The sequence below is a fragment of the Poecile atricapillus genome, chromosome 15 (assembly GCF_030490865.1).
Source record: "Poecile atricapillus isolate bPoeAtr1 chromosome 15, bPoeAtr1.hap1, whole genome shotgun sequence".
NCBI classification, from domain to species: Eukaryota; Metazoa; Chordata; class Aves; order Passeriformes; family Paridae; genus Poecile; species Poecile atricapillus.
In genome coordinates, this window is record NC_081263.1 from 12834811 (window position 1) to 12849950 (window position 15140).

A 15140-nucleotide genomic window follows, 5' to 3' on the forward strand; every position below is an offset into this window, starting at 1 on the left:
TTTAACTTGAAACCTGCAGCTTCTGCTTCTCACCTTAAATAAGGCCCATGTGTGTGGTGGTGGGTCCTTTAAAGCAGGAATACCTGGGAAAAAAGATGCTGCCTCTCCCTGAAAGCCTTCCCTTCACATCCTCATGCCCAGAGTGATGGGAAAACATGGAAAATGAAGCTGAGTTCTCACCATGACACAGAGATGTCAATGCCCCTCTCCTGAGCTGCTCTCACCCAGCTCATCTGAAGCCAGGCTGAAGGCAGCAGCTGCAGCTCCTGGGCTGATGGAGTGAGCCTCAGGGACACCTGGCTTGTCACAGCCTCCTCCCAGCGCTGTTTTGGGGGGGCTGCTGAGGTTACACAGAGCTGCACTCAGGAACTGCCCACACAGAAAGGACCCTCCTCTAAATTTACAGCCTGGTTTAGTCATTCTGTGATTGTCCATTGAAGGGTTCCTTTTTTCATGTCAAGTAGAGATGGGAATGTCAAAATAAGAATGGCAAAATCTTGGATCTGGGGCTGCTTCATCAGGCTCTTGAGATAATTGAAATGTTGGTCTACAAAAAATGGCAGGGAATGAGCAATGGGAAACAGGATAACCAAATTATTACTTCCAGGTTCAGAATGCTGTTTGACTCATTGAAGACTAGAGGGATGGAAAGAGGTTTAAAAAAACCCCAAACAAGCCAAAAATTCTATGATAAATGGCTTTCAGTGAATGATTCCACCTATTTGTACAGCTTTTCTTTGCTATTTTAGAAGATGGAAATCATATGTTGGGATTAATTTAACCAGTGAGTCAGGTTTGGTGACTTAAATCACTCGCTCCCCCCTCCTCTATCATTTCTGCAAACTCAATTCTTTTTTTTTTTTCTGTTCATGAATCATCCCTGGTTTCCAAAATTCCATCCCTCACTCTCAGCTGTTGAATGAGCAGAGTGAATGGATGTGTTTTCTCCTCTGCACTGTTGACTCACTGCTCTTTCTTCAGAAAAGGCAGCCTGACCATGAGGCTTGAGCTGCTGGCAGGGGGGGTTAAAGAGGAGGAAATTGAGTCTGTGCAGCTTGGTCACTGAGACCTGTGCTCAGCTGATGGTGCACACACCGTGCTCCTCCTGTGCCACCTGCAGGGATTTCATCACAGCCACCCCTGGGAGCTCACTGGGGTCGCAGTGATGCTTTCAGCCATTAATGCCACACCACGGAGAGGCTGCCTGTGAATTTCTTTTATTTTCCACTTTACAAATAGGGAACTGAGACTGAGAGAGAGTTTCTGACACACAGGAGGGCTGTGTAGCCCCAAATATCACAGACAGGATGTCTGGTCACCAGCTGAGCCCCGTGTCCTGGAGCAGCTGGGGGACATTTGTGCTGACCCCACAAAGAGCTTGGCACGGATGTGCAGGTATTTGTGTCAGGAAGGGCTGAGATGGGGACAGGGACACAAAGAAAGCTCTGCTGGTGTTCAGGAGGAGGGCTGGGAGCCTTCTTGGCTTGAAACTCCAATCTCCCCATGCCCAGGAGCACCAGGAGGGCAGCACTGGGTGGCTGAGCAAATATATGGAGATGTTTGTTGGCTTAGAAAATCACAAAAACCCCAAATCCTGCTCCTGTTTGCTAAGACTCTTGTCTATAGGCTCTGCCTGAACTGGGAACGCTTCCCTGCTGCTGGGAAACAGCTCCAGTCTGCTGGGAATGTGCATGTGAGGCACCCTCTGTGCTGCTGTGACGAGAACAACTCCAAAATTAACACAAAGATGTACATATATTTCTGAGATATATATATATACAAGACATATAGCTTGTATAGATAATATAGATATTTATATAGGTGTAGATTATGTAGGTATATATACAGATATAGGTATAGATGTATATATAGATATAAATACAGATGTAGATATAGTTAGATATAGATGTAGATGTAGATGTAGATATAGATATAGATATAGATATAGATATAGATATAGATATAGGTATAGATATAGATATAGATATAGATATGGATATAGATACAAATATAGAAATAGGTATATAAATATAGATATATATTATATAGATAGGTATAGATTAGATATATAGATATAGATATAGATATAGATATAGATTATATAGATATAGATATAGATATAGATGATATAGATATAGATATAGATATAGATATAGATATAGATATAGATATAGATATAGATATAGATATAGATTAGATATAGATATAGATTAGATATAGATATAGATATAGATATAGATATAGATATAGATTATATAGATCTAGATCTAGATCTAGATATAGATATAGATATAGATGATATAGATATAGATTAGATATAGATATAAAAAAAATTCTCCCTCCAGGGTGGCTGGGAGTGTCTTCCCCCCATGGTGAGTCCCTGTCTCCAAACACCCCAGCAGGATCCTCCTTTCATTCCTCAAACCCTGTGGCTTTCAGCATCAGAGGGAGGAGCTGGACACATCCCACCCCTGGAATATCCTTTCCTCCCTGGCATGGGAATCTCTGTCACAGCACCAAGTGCCAGCCCCAGGATCACTCCCTGATGCCAGCTTTAATATTTAATGAAGGGTAACTCGTTTGCCTCCTTATTGCAGAGATAAGTTGGAAAATGCAGGGTTTGGGTATTGAAAAGGTCCAGAGAGCTGGAGGTAAATAAACAGATTGTTTTTATTTTAAACCTCAGGTTTTTTTTTTAAGCCATCTCCACCGTGCCTGTGTGCAGCCCTGCCCTGAACATGTCTGGGTGCCCTGTTCATCTCTGCATCACTCTGCAGCTGTGCTGGGATAATGCTGCTGAAGCCCTCAGGCCTGCATGCCTTGAAATCATGGAATCCTGGAATAGTTAATGCTGGAAAAGACCTTTACGATCATCCAGTCCAACCATCAACCCAGTACCACCATGTTCACCACTAACCCATGTCCTCAAGTGCTGCATCCACAGGTTTCTCGAACAGCTCCAGTCACTGCCCTTGGCTGGACAACACTTCCCAATAAGAAATATTCCCAAATATCCACCCTGAGCCTCCCCTGGCCCAGCCTGAGGCCATTCCCTCTCCTCCTGTCGCTGTTCCCTGGCAGCAGAGCCCGACCCCCCCGGCTGTCCCCTCCTGGCAGGGATTGTGCAGAGCCAGAAGGGCCCCCTGAGCCTCCTTTTCTCCAGGCTGAGCCCCTTTCCCAGCTGCTCCAACCCCTTCCCCAGCTCCTTTCTCTTCCCTGGACACTCCAGCACCTCAGAGCAGCATTTCTTTCTGCCCTGTAAACCCTGTTGCTTCTTATTGCATCTTGGATGGCTTTTCCCAGCTTCTGCCAGCCCTCAAATATCCCATAAAATAACTTTTCCACAGAATCCTTCTAGATGCTCTCTGGGTCCCCCTTTATGCAATTTCAGAGGGTTGGAGAGCTCTCCATGCTACATTGCCCTCAGAAATGGAATTCTCCTAAAGCACAGCTTTGAGCAGCACGTACATCAGTGTCTGGAATTATGCTAAGCACTGCTCATCAGAATTATTATATTAACTGGAAAGGGGGAGCACACACAATTTAACAGGGGAGAAAGAGCAACAAATCTAAGAAGAAAAATCGGTATTTTACAGAGAGAAGAAAGCCAGGAAAGCAGTGACTGTAAAAGCTTTGCTGCAATTAAGGGACCTTTTATTGTGGGGATTTAAAAGCTTTTGCTTCTTAGGGTACACATTATGGAAGGCAATCCAGGGATCTGCTGGGCACAAGGGTGTTGGCAGATGCCCAGGCACCAGGGCTGACAGCAAAACCTGGGTTTTATGGAAAGTAGGCTTTGCTAGACCTCAGAACTATGTCAGACATCAGCAGGACAATTACTGGCTCCAACCTGCCTGAGGAAAAGGCACGAGTGACAGCAGGAGAAGGATCTGCTGGTTTAGGGATTTCTCCTTCTCCCAGACACCTGAGGCTGGGCCCAGCTTTGTCCTGGGCACAGCTTTGTCCTGGGCTCAGCTTTGTCCTGGGCCCAGCTTTGTCCTGGGCTCAGCTTTGTCCTGGGCTCAGCTTTGTCCTGGGCCCAGCTTTGTCCTGGGTTCAGCTTTGTCCTGGGCTCAGCTTTGTCCTGGGCCCAGTTTTGTCCTGGGTTCAGCTTTGTCCTGGGTTCAGCTTTGTCCTGGGCAGTTTTTTCCTGGACCCAGCTTTGTCCTGGGCTCAGCTCTGTCCTGGGCTCAGCTTTGTCCTGGGCTCAGCTCTGTCCTGGGCTCAGCTTTGTCCTGGGCCCAGCTTTGTCCTGGGCTCAGCTCTGTCCTGGGCTCAGCTTTGTCCTGGGCTCAGCTTTGTCCTGGGCTCAGCTCTGTCCTGGGCCCAGCTTTGTCCTGGGCACAGCTTTGTCCTGGGCCCAGCTTTGTCCTGGGTTCAGCTTTGTCCTGGGCCCAGCTTTGTCCTGGGCCCAGCTTTGTCCTGGGCTCAGCTCTGTCCTGGGCCCAGCTTTGTCCTGGGCTCAGCTCTGTCCTGGGCTCAGCTTTGTCCTGGGCCCAGCTTTGTCCTGGGCTCAGCTTTGTCCTGGGCTCAGCTCTGTCCTGGGCCCAGCTTTGTCCTGGGCACAGCTCTGTCCTGGGCTCAGCTTTGTCCTGGGCTCAGCTCTGTCCTGGTCCCAGCTTTGTCCTGGTCACACTGTCACCCTCTGAGGCTGCTGTTGGGCACTCCCAGCTCTCGTGGTGCCCATGGAAGAGAAGCTTGATTAAAACATCCCCAGTCAGGGGGGCAGAAATGACATTAAAATCTTTATCTGCAGAGAGTTAATGATTCCTGTGGTTGTTCATTCAGCAGGGGAGAAGTGTGTTGGGATCAAAATGAGGAGAAAGGGAATCAGAAATCCTTGCCTGGTTTTCCCCTCAGCTCATTCCTTTGCAGTAGGAAATGGTATTTAACCATCTAAGAACTTTTCTTTCTCATCTGGAAACAGAAATAGATACGAAAATGTGTGTGTAGAGACAAATGCAAGTGTGTGTGAGCACAGGCATCTCTGGATGTGTTTATGAGCATATTTTACGGAGGATTGAGAGTCAAATAATGAACATTTTGGAGTGTTTGCAGCTCTGTTGTTGACAGCATCTGAAGCAATGCAAAGCATCTCTCAGTGATTCAGAGCTGCTCCTGCAGTGCATGCAAGGAACTCAACTGGGGGAAACTGGGAAAAACATTGTGTTGTGTTGTATTGTGAGAGAACTTTATTTGTTTGATGGTTTTGCTTTGAATATAAAAAAAGACCAGTAAAGGAAATGTTTTGTTATTACTGCAGAGCATATTGGCTGAGATCTCAGCAGCAGTGGGAGGTTTATTTGTCATGGAACAGCTGCAGGAAGAGCTAATATGGACATAAACATCCCCCAGACCCAAAGTAGACTTGAGGAAATAGTCCTGCAAAGACTCTGAGAAGACAATGCTAACTCATAAAGTATTGGTTTCTTATTGTATTGATTACATTGATGTGATAAAATATAAATTTGGTGTATCCAGCAATGACAGCTTTACTGCCTTATTGTGCTGATTATTACAGAAAGCATAAATTGGGTCATAATTCTGAAGAGTCTTCGAAAGCCATGTGCAACTCTGAGTTATTCCCTTGAAATAAGGCTTAGGAGACCTTCAGGAGAAGATCAATACATCAGTGAGTGTTGGTGCATGAGGAGGGCTCTGGCACACACACCCCTGGGTTATCTCCACTGCACCCTGGACAGCTTCCCCAGGCCCACCAGCTCCTGATCTCCTCCCCCAGGAGTGGCTTCACACCTCAGCTCTGGGGAAATGCTGGGGGAACTGGGGGTGTCCAGCCTGGAGAAGAGAAGGTTTTGGGGTGACCTAATTCATTCCCTGAAGGGAAGCTATCAGAAGGATGGGGAGTCACTTGGGACAAGGGCCTGGGGTCCCAGGACAAGAGAGGATGGCTTCAAACTTCCAGAGGGCAGGGATGGATGGGATATTGGGAAGGAATTGTTCCCTGTGAGGGGAACAGGGTGCCCAGAGCAGCTGGGGCTGCCCCTGGATCCCTGGAAGTGCCCAAGACCAGGCTGGACGGGGCTTGGAGCAGCCTGGGACAGTGGAAGGTGTCCCTGCCATGGCAGGGGTGGAATGAGATGATTTTTAAGGTCCTTTCCAACCCAAACCATTCTGTGGTTCCACGATTGAGATCCATCCAAGGGGCAATGCCCAACATCCTGGTGATCAGTTTCACAAATCCCAGAGTGGTTTGGGTTGAAAAAGACCTTAAAGCTCATCCCATTCCACCCCCTCACATGAGCAGGGACATCTTCACTATCCCAGGTTGCTCCAAGCCCCCTCCAACCTGGCCAGTAGCCCTTGGGAAGTTTTATTGCAGTGAATAATTGGTCACTTTAAGCCTCAGAAAGAATGTAATGGTCTCCAAGTGCAAGTGCAATAAATCTGGTGAACTTAAAGGAACCACAAGATCAGATAAGAGCTTCTCAATTTGAAATGGAATATGGACTCCTCTCTCTTCCATTGTATTTTATCAATCAACCTTCAGCAAGCACAAAGGTTTCCCTGGATCTGGTGCTCCTGCTGGCATCTGGAGGAAAAGATACAAACTGTACAGACTTCTCTTTTTTGAGGAGAATACCTTTAATAACCAAAAATGTTTCTGCACTTGGAATAATGAGAGTGGCTTTTCTCTTTCAAATGCTAAATTATTTCAAGCTGAGCTGTTGGGAACCATTAATAATTCAAGGAACTCTGCTTTCGGTAAGAACAACATCTGTTGGAAGGTGTTAAGGCAGAGGAATAACCTGACTTTCAAAGTTATTTTACCATTTCTTTATTCTCTTTGTGAGGAATAAAAAGGCTGCTTTGGTAAATTAGAGGAAGGAGCTGCTAAAATGCCATTTGCAAAACAAGGAGGGCTGGATGTCTGCAGTGCCTTCCTTCCCTGGAGCACCAGCTTCTCAGAGATGTGGCCTTCAGTCTCTTCTCATCTGCAGACCCCAAAATGTTGCCAAGGCACTTTCAGACCCCTCATGATTATTTCTATCAATCCCTCTTGATTATTTTTAACAGATTTATTATTTATCAGCCTTTTGACATTAGGCCGCATTTCTCAGCTCCTTTTCCCTGGCTCTTTAGAAGTTGTTCGCAGTTGTTGAGCAGATCATAATAATCTCAGAGCATGGCTGAGGTCAGGAAAGAGCTTTAAGACCATTAAGTTCAACCATCAACCCACCACCACCATGTTCACCATGAACCCATGTCCCCGAGTGCCACATCCACAAGTTTTTTGATCACTTCCAGGGGTGGTGATTCCACCTGCTCCAATGCTTTAACAACCCTTTCCAGGAAAACATTTTCCTGATGTTCAATCTAAACCTCTCCTGGTGCAGCTTGAGCCATTTCCTCAGAATGAAGGCAAGAACTTCCCCAATTCTTCTTGCCAAAGATGAATGAGAGAGGTGAAAAGCATGGATGGAACTCTGGAGGGAACTCATCCCTTAAGTGTAGAATCCTATGGATCACATTATGGACGTGCCAGCCTCTGTCTCTTTCCACAGACACTTGGGAGTAGATGACTGAAGGAGAACCAAAACCTAATTTTTGAGGGGTAAAGCTAAGAAACATTTTGTCCTCCTTCCAGAAGCGAGTCAAATAACCAAGGTACTTAAGAGATTAACAGAATTTAGAAGGCAGACGCACGTGCAGAGTGGCATTTCAAGGTTTCCACATGTTTGGAGATGGGAATTTGAGGCAGCTTGTTGACAAAGATGCTTTTCCCAGACTCAGCCCACAGGCAGGGTTAGAATTCTGTGTCTCTGCAAAGTTTGGCTGTGGAATTTTGTCTGGTGCTTATGTTCAACCAGAATTTTGCTCATCCTGAAAAATTCCTCAGCCAGCCCAGCTGAAGTAGGAGCAGTCCTAGTGACTTTTCACATGGGTTACAGAGAGATGTTCCCACCCAGGTATGAGTCTCCCAAAACAGAGCTTTGATGTTACATCTGTCCCTATTCCCTCATCGAAGGGAATGGAGCTGGGGAAGGGTCTGGAGCCCCAGGAGGGGCTGAGGGAGCTGGGAAGGGGCTCAGCCTGGAGAAAAGGAGGCTCAGGGGGCCCTTCTGGCTCTGCACAATCCCTGCCAGGAGGGGACAGCTGGGGGGGTCGGGCTCTGCTGCCAGGGAACAGCAACAGGAGGAGAGGGAATGGCCTCAGGCTGGGCCAGGGGAGGCTCAGGTTGGATATTTGGGAATATTTCTTCATGGAAAGGGGTGTTCATCCCTGGCACAGCTGCCCAGAGCAGTGGTGGAGTCCCCATCCCTGGAGAGATTTGAAAGCTGTGACATTTGGGGATGTGGGTTGATGGTGGCCTTGGCAGTGCTGAGCTAACAATTGAACTCAGTGATTCTGGAGGTCTTTCCCAACCTAAACCACTACTGGATTCTGAGATTCCATGACTTCCAAAGAATTTTGTCCCGTCTGAGGAAAATCCATCCCAGTTCTCTACAAATCAAAGCTGTTCTGCTGGAAACCAAAGGGCCAGTTTTGGTACCCCTTGTGTTTGAGCCCCTCTAATCCCAGTTTCAGAAATGGTGGTGTTTGCAAAGGCCAGGTGAATTTAAAGGCTAAGCCAAGTCCAGGCTTCTGCAGCCTTCAAATCTGGGGCTGGAGTTTGACTGGAAGGGTTTGGATCTGAGCACAGATGAAAGCCGTGTGCTGTGATGATTTGACAGCAACATTACACAGCTCATGTTATTCATTGAACCTTGCTAATTTAAGCTTAGGGTTTAAGAAACTGCTGGAAGGGGAGTTGTTGTAGGGGTCATTCCTGTGCTCAACTTGTCAATGTGAAGGGCTCCTGTGAGATGAGATCTGAAGGAATTGTTAGAAAAGCACCTTGAGAGCAGCTAAGGCAGCCATCACATACCCCGTGCTGGGCTTCTTCTCTTTCTACTTCTGTGCAATCCTCAAATGGGATAAATATTGATAATGCTGGGGTCTTGTGTGCATTGGGGATAATCTGTTGGGGTTTGTAACACCTCATTCTGATGCTGATGGAGCTGCTAATTCAGGAGGTTGCTCTTTCCTTGTGACACTTGGAGGGAGCTGTTCAGGCAGGGGATGGCAGGGGACTCTTGTCATCTGTCATGGGTCTGCCCACCTCCTAGAGAAGAAGCCAAGTAAATCACCTCCAAGAAAAAAATCTTGGAAAGAAATTTAGGTTTAAAGCACTTCAAAAACCTTTCTGGTGGATGAGAGGCTGAAAAAGCACAACCTTTAAAAGAAACAGTACAGGACAGACTTATCCCTCACTACAGGGAGGCTTTCCTTCCAGCCCAGAATCCACTGATGTACAAAACCATGGTGGAGAGTTGGGAGATCACTTTGGAAAAGGCTGAGATGTGTCCCCTGCTTGTGGTATAAACATCCTTAAAGCACCTGTGAGCCCTCATGGGACCCAGGACAAGAATCCCTGCACTGACATCGCAGTATCATAAAGGTCTCCTCATGTGGACTGCAGGAAATTCTTCTGAGGCTGAAATGACCAAAGGATGGAAGAGATTCCTGCTCCTTGTTCCTGCCCTCCACAAAATTGGGAGGGCAGAAAGGACCTAAAGTGCTGAAGGGCTGCAAACCCCACCATCCCTGAGAAGGGGAAGAGCCATTCCTGAGCTGCTGAGCTCCAGGCCCACTGAGCTCCTGCTGGTGAGGTTTGGTTCCTGAGGCTTTTGGGAAGTGTCCTTCTCCACCAGAAACCTGGAAGGATGGAAGGATGGAAGGATGAAGGATGAAGGATGGAAGGATGAAGGATGGAAGGATGGAAGGATGAAGGATGAAGGATGGAGGGATGGAAGGATGGAAGGATGAAGGATGAAGGATGGAAGGATGAAGGATGAAGGATGGAAGGATGGAAGGATGAAGGATGGAAGGATGAAGGAGGAAGGATAGAAGGATGAAGGATGGAAGGATGGAAGGATGAAGGATGAAGGATGGAAGGATGGAAGGATGAAGGATGAAAGGATGAAGGATGGAAGGATGAAAGGATGAAGGATGGAAGGATGAAGGATGGAAGGATGAAAGGATGAAGGATGAAAGGATGAAGGATGGAGGGATGGAAGGATGGAAGGATGAAGGATGGAGGGATGGAAGGATGAAGGATGGAAGGATGGAAGGATGAAGGATGAAGGATGAAGGATGGAAGGATGAAGGATGAAGGATGAAGGATGGAAGGATGAAGGATGAAGGATGGAAGGATGAAAGGATGAAGGATGAAAGGATGGAAAGATGGAAGGATGAAGGACTTTTGTTTAATAAAACATATTTGTGCAACAAAAACCTGTTAAGAGCAGATCTTTCCTGTGTTCTCTCTCCTGTTTTACTGTGTCTACATTCCATCTTCCCAGTTTATAATCTCCTATATTTAAAGCCTGTTCTAAAACCCTCAAGTTTTATTTTAGATTTAAGAATCAGCTTGTTTGTCATGCACTGCACTTCCTTACTTTCCTCTTTCCCTCTCATTTTGTAGGACTCTGGAACAATAACCAAGTCAAGAAGTTATCCAATAAAAACCTTTTGGAGGACGAGCATTGATTTTCCTGACACAATTTGGAACTCATTAGCATTTTCTGTTGCAGTGTTACATCACCCTTTCTATCAGGTGAGCTGCCTTGGACTGTTTTTCAGAGGTTCTGTCCTGAGAGCATGTGGACCGTGGGGTGAAATCCAAAGTAAAATTCCCTAGGGAAGCTTAGCAGTGGAGTTTTGAGTGATAGGAATTAAAGGCACAGGATCAGCCCTGCCTGATGCTCTGCAGATGGAAGTTGCTGAGAGCTCTGTCTTGTACAATACCAAGGTGTCCTGGTCCAATTCCCAGTGTCCAGCACCACCAGTAATGCTGGCAGAGGCAGCCTCTGGCCATGGCTGTGCCTTCCCAGCCCCTTCCCCACAGCCTCCCATGGTGCTGGGAGCTGGCAGGACAGGAGTGCAGAGGGTGGGATGGGAGGGGAGCTCAGGGACAGCCTGACACAGCCAGGCAGAGATCCTGGGAATTTCACCATGCAGGCACAGCCACCTTGACTTCTCCATGCCTGGCTGGTGGGTCAGGACATTGAGAAACAGCAGGGAAACAGCTTTGCCTGCAGCACCCAAATCCCATTTTCATTTCACAGGATTCAGTGGCTGAGAAAGAGGGGAATCCCTTCATTATCCTCAGACATAACAAAAAAGGCAAAGATTAATGCCATTAAAACATAAGCAATTGGTACTTAAACACAACATGGCAGATTTACTCTGAGCACATTCCAAACTGTGGAGTTTTAACAGTGGTAATAAAGCATTTAGGGAGACATTGAAGCTTGAAGGAACAGCAGAGAAACAGTTGTGTGTGGTGGGAGCAGGAATGAATCCCATTCCATGTGCAGCCTGTATGGAAATGGCCTTTGAGCCTAATGGGAGAAGGAACCATTTATTCCCTGGGCTAGTTCTTATAACAACTCCAACTGCTGAGCAATTTAAAACCTATGCATTTTTATAAGTGTCCATTTTTTACATTGGATGAAAACAACCCTTTGGCATTGGTTAACTGATAAATAAGGCAAACTGGGGGGATGCACTGCCAGCATACCAATGGGACAGCTGGGAGGCACCAGCAACACTGCAATACACAGTCAGATTGCCTTAGGAGTTAGAGCACACCTGTGGAAAGGTGATTTCATGGGAAAAGTCCCAGCCCAGCAGGCCTGGAGGGGTCTGCAGAAGGGGGCAGGGGCACATCCCTGAGCTGTGTGCCCAGGCCATGCTGGGCAGGGACAGCAGCCAGTGGCTCCTTCCTGCTGGGATTGTGTGCTTGGATTCAGTGTGATCTCAATGCCTTTTCCCCCTCCCTACCTGCTGCAATCAAAGCACATAAATGAGAAGAGCCCACGCTCTTTACTCTCCTGGTTGCAATGCAGATTCCATCACCTCTTCCCCCCTTCCTAATCCACCTCCCAGGAACTCATTCCAGCACTCAGAACCCTCCAGGAGCTGAGCTCTCTCCTGCTGCACAGGCTGTGGATGGCCCTGATGCATGTAGGGGTGTGTGTGCCCACCCTAGGGATGTGTGTGGCCTCCTGGGTGCTGTGCTCCCTCCCTCTGTGCCCTGGACTGCAGCTCATCCAGCCCTTGCAGAAGAAGATGCCACCACCCATGTCCCTGCTTTGGCTCCTTGGAAGTCCATGGGAACACCAGCAGACAGCTGGGCCCCTTCTCCCAGACCCCAAAGTAGTGCTGGAGCTGGGGGCTTAAAGGCAGCACAGTCACATCTTTGCTGGTGTGAGAAACCCCTTGGTTCTCACACTGAACACTCACCTTCACCATGTTAAAACATAATTGGGTTTGATTTTTGGAATAAATCCTCCCTGTGAGGGTGGGCAGGCCCTGGCACAGGGTGCCCAGAGCAGCTGTGGCTGCCCCTGGATCCCTGGAAGTGCCCAAGGTAAGGTTGGACAGGGCTTGGAGCAGCCTGGGACAGTGGAAGGTGTCCCTGCCATGGCAGAGGATGGAATTAGATGATTTTTAAGGTCCTTTCCAACCCAAACCATCCTGTGATTCTGTGATATTTGTGTGGCACATCATGAGCATGTGAGAGACAACACAGAAATGCTTGAAGCTGAGAAGCCAACTCAGCTTTCAGGGCTGAGTAGTACGTGGACAGATATTTTCCAGAGAGATACACACAGCAAAGGCAGAATTTAATCCAATTTTATGAGCCAAAAAAATGACAAGAGAAAATTCAGATACTTTAAAAAATTTCAGCCGAGGAACACTGAGGAAGCAAGATAAGCACCTCTGAATAAGCCCTCTCTTGGTATCATGTTTGCACTTACCACAGGTGCTGAGCAGCCCTGGAACACTTTAGAACTCAGATTTTTTTATGCCCAGAGTTCAGCAAACACAACCCTCAACCTGGAATTTTAATCTTTGATCATTCCCTAAAAGGCTGACTCCAAATGGCTCAGAAACTTCACAGAGGAGGTGCTTTAAGAGCTGACAAATAAATAGAAAAATGAAACTGTTTCTTTTCATTTTTAAGGCTTTTCCATAAATGTGCCAGGGTATGGACAAGCTGTCAGTGCTGTCAGCATGGCCCAACCCAGGGCACTCCATCACTTGTCCCCAGGCCAGTCCTGCTGTCCTTAGGGGTGCTCTGTCCTCTCAGGGACCCCTGGATGAGGAATGGGCCAGGCTGTGACTCCCAGAACTGGTTGTGGCCCCAGGCACTGCCCCTTTGTGTGGGTGACACTGGCTGGGGTGACAGAGGCCAAGGGGCAGCCTGGGCTCCCCTGCTGCCAGGGCCACCAGGCAGAGCAGGGAGCAAACCCTTTCCAAGGGCCAGAGGGGCTTAGGGAGATGTTCCTGTGCCAGGGATGTTCCTCCTTTCCCTCCTGGGGGCACACAAAGTGAAGCTGTCCCAGCACATCCCAGGCTGTGAGGGGGCAGCAGGAGCTCCCCACATTTTGGGGTTTCTGCTGCACCTCCAAAGGGAGATCCTGCTGCTCCCCATCCCTGTCCAAGGGCAAACAGCAGCTGCAGCCCCTGGGGATGCACTGCAGCCCGTGGGATGAGCTGGAGCTCATCAGGAGCCTCCAAGGGTGCATTTGCTATAATTTAGGCTCTGTTGGTGCTCTCCTCTGTTTTTTGTCAGCACCCAAAGGTTGTTCCACTTATTACTCTGCTTGATAAATGCAAAATAAAGTCAGAAAAATTGCCCTGCTGGCCTCAGCCTGACTGACAAGGATTTTTTTTTTTTATTTACTTTTTTTGAGTTGCCCAGTTGCACTATTTAAAGTTTACCCTCTGTCCACACTGTGTGTACAAACTGCTCCTCCTCATTCCCTCTGTCCCAGCGTGGTGGACAATCCTGGAGACACCCAGTGAGGCAGAACAGGAACCCCCCACACCTGGGAATGCTGAAGGGCTCTCCCCAGCCTTTGCACCTTGTTCTTCTGGCTTCTTCTCACACAGCTTCCACTGAGGTGTCCAGCCTGGAGAAAAGAAACTCCAGGGAGAGCTCAGAGCCCCTTCCAGGGTCTGAAGGGGCTCCAGGAGAGCTGAGAGGGACTGGGGACAAGGGGTGGAGGGACAGGACACAGGGAATGGCTCCCAGTGCCAGAGGGCAGGGCTGGATGGGATTTTGGGCAGGAATTGTTCCCTGTGAGGGTGGGGAGGGCTGGCACAGGGTGCCCAGAGCAGCTGTGGCTGCCCCTGGATCCCTGGCAGTGTCCAAGGCCAGGCTGGATGGGATTGGAGCAGCCTGGGACAGTGGAAGGTGTCCCTGCCATGGCAAGAGGTCAGATCCTCTTTAGGATCCCTTCCAACACAAACCATCCAGTGAATCCCTTTTTCTATGATCGCTTCCTCTTCCCATCTTCTTATTTTCCCATCTATTTTCACACTCTCGCACTGCCAGTGTGTCCCTTCAGACCCGTGACTGGGTCTGGCTGTGGCCACTTGCACTGGAGAGTCTGATACAGACCAAGATTGATAAAAATAACATCAGTAACTGAAATGCATAATAATGTTAATTACACATTGCAATACCTGGTATGAATATGGCTATTCCTGGGAAAGTCAAGCCTTGGTGCAGTACCAGAGGTACCCAGATTCACTCTGCTGGAGACAAGGCTGGTTTCTCCTTTGACTCATTCCCCAGCTTCCCTTAAAATCTTAAAAATCTTGATAAAATTTTGCTGAGAAAGTGCAAAAACTGGAGGAACAGAAAGGAAAGGTCTGAAAAGGAGGAAAATCAAGGCTCTGCTAGACTTTAGCCATCAGAAATTAATTCATTATTTATCCTGTGGTACCTGGGGGGAAGCCTTGTGGATGCAAGGGAGAAGCAGGCAGGAAAAGCAGCTTTAATGCCAGGGATGAGTGACTGCATTTTCAAATTCCTTCGTGTTCCATGTGTTCTGTGCAGCCCTGGGGCTCAGCAGAGCTTGGGAGCCCAAACTCACGGGGGATTTCAGCATCCTCCAACTTGGCTTCATTCCGAATCAGAGCTGAACAAGAAGCCTTTGAAATTATCCTCTGTGACAAGGGCACAGCCTTGGTGCTTGTTCCCATTTTGCTGGGATGTTTTGCTGGGAATGGTGCAAGATTCCCTGGATGGGAGAAGGTGCTGGAGGAGCAGGGAGAGAAAG